Source organism: Humulus lupulus, chromosome 3 (assembly GCF_963169125.1).
Source record: "Humulus lupulus chromosome 3, drHumLupu1.1, whole genome shotgun sequence".
Lineage (NCBI taxonomy): Eukaryota > Viridiplantae > Streptophyta > Magnoliopsida > Rosales > Cannabaceae > Humulus > Humulus lupulus.
In genome coordinates, this window is record NC_084795.1 from 215,953,797 (window position 1) to 215,955,619 (window position 1,823).

Sequence of the window (1,823 nt, forward strand, 5' to 3'; positions counted from 1 at the left end):
AAGGAACAGATGTGAATAGGCACATCCCTACAATTAAGCACATACTTACGCTAATCATATAATCCCATTGGATAACCATTTTCATATTACCAAGCATATTCATATAACGGGCACTATAAGAAAAAATACTTTCAATAAGACCAAATAAGTATTATCAAATATATACCATAACACTTTTTGATGTGTTAAGGAAAGCATTGTTATAGTAGGTCAGAGCACTTTGCATAACAGTTCTCCGTGGTTATAGACATGTGTTATGGTATAGCCTACGATAACACTTTTGTTGTGTTATTTTAATGGTTAGATAAGTCTTTGTCTTTCATTATGTTATATATAAATAGATTATATAACACTTTTTTGTACTTATAAAGTAGTGTTATGATACACTTTATAATAACACACTTTTTGCATTATAAAAAATAGTTTGCATAACATAATTTTATGCTTCTAAACCAGTGTTATTGTAAAAGATACAATAACACATTTTTTGTATTATTCTAATATTTGGATAAGCTTGAATTATTATTATATAAACCTGTACATTGTAATTATTTTTTATTGCTTTAATTCAAGCCCGCTTCATTTAATATACTCAAGAGACCCTTAACATTGTACAAATATATTTTTTAGTACCAATTATATGGTTCATAACACATATTACCAAATAATTGTGTCAAAATACATTCAAGATTATCTAAAAAACAATACAAAAGTCTGAAAATATTCAACACTGCTTAATTAACATAAACAAAACATTCCCACAATAGTCAAAAAAATAGTCTTAAGTAGTTGCATATTCAAAAGTAAAGGTAGGAATTCATAATCTTCCAAATGTCAGCACACCAAAGCCTTCCAAATCAGATTTTCTTTTGCACTTCACTTGTTGAATCTGGTAAATAAAAGATAAAAGAAAAACTAATGAGTTCATGAAATATCATATCATTCATCTAAAATAGCCAATAATATCATGACACATAACCAAATTTACAATAATTGAGTTTGAATAATAATCAAGTTATTATATTACACACATTACTACAACTATCTATACTCAAGTAACCTTAGAACTTTAATGAAATGGTGCATAATATTAATTCAAATTGGCCCCATTATCATTTTGTCTTTCTCATCTTCCCTATCAAATCAATCAAATAATACTATCATAATCTTGGATTGCATATCGGTTAATGGTGAACAAGCATTTATATAATCAAATAACCAAATAAATACCTCTTGGAATAACCTTTTGAGAAGGCCATGCAACTGTTGAACCAATAGCCTCTCGTATAGTAAGAATCGCATAGTTAGGACGAAATAAATAAGCACCAGGCACAACACCAACATCAAACTATATAATTTTATTGGCTAACCTGTTAAGATGGATCCAAGTTTATCCATCTGCATATCATAAGCATAGATATAAAAAAGCTAATCACAACTCATATGTATAATGTTTTATTATTCAAACCCTAAGGTTGGGGACGTGAAAACTACCCTTATTCACACCCTAGGAGAGATATATATCAATATAATCAAACCAATTCAAGCAAACATTATTTGTGAGAAGATAATACACAATTCTAGATAAAATCTGACATCATATCCCATATAAAGGTTACCTAACCATCTATCAATACCAAGTAAAAAAATTCAATATGATAGGATGGTTTCAATGGGCAGTAAAAAAATTCCTCTTGCTATTTAAGAAATTCTCTAGTAGGACTAAGAAATCTAGCAGAGTTGTTGCCCCCTAATTTGAGTCAATAGGACACAACCCTTATTTCTTTTTCATTTTTTCTATTTTTCGATCAAGGTTGCTTCTA

The 1,823-nt window shown here is 28.8% G+C and overlaps 1 long non-coding RNA gene across 1 annotated transcript in view; it reads right to left on the reverse strand.

Moving 5' to 3' along the window:
- Nucleotides 1-671: 671 nt before the first annotated feature.
- Nucleotides 672-1,823, reverse strand: part of LOC133821524 (uncharacterized) — a 6,242-nt gene continuing 5,090 nt past the window's right edge. Inside the window, exons 2-3 of the long non-coding RNA XR_009887646.1 lie at nucleotides 1,231-1,370; nucleotides 672-889 (exon numbers count right to left, since the gene is read on the reverse strand). This is a non-coding gene — a long non-coding RNA (uncharacterized LOC133821524). The remainder of the gene's footprint in view (nucleotides 890-1,230; nucleotides 1,371-1,823) is intronic.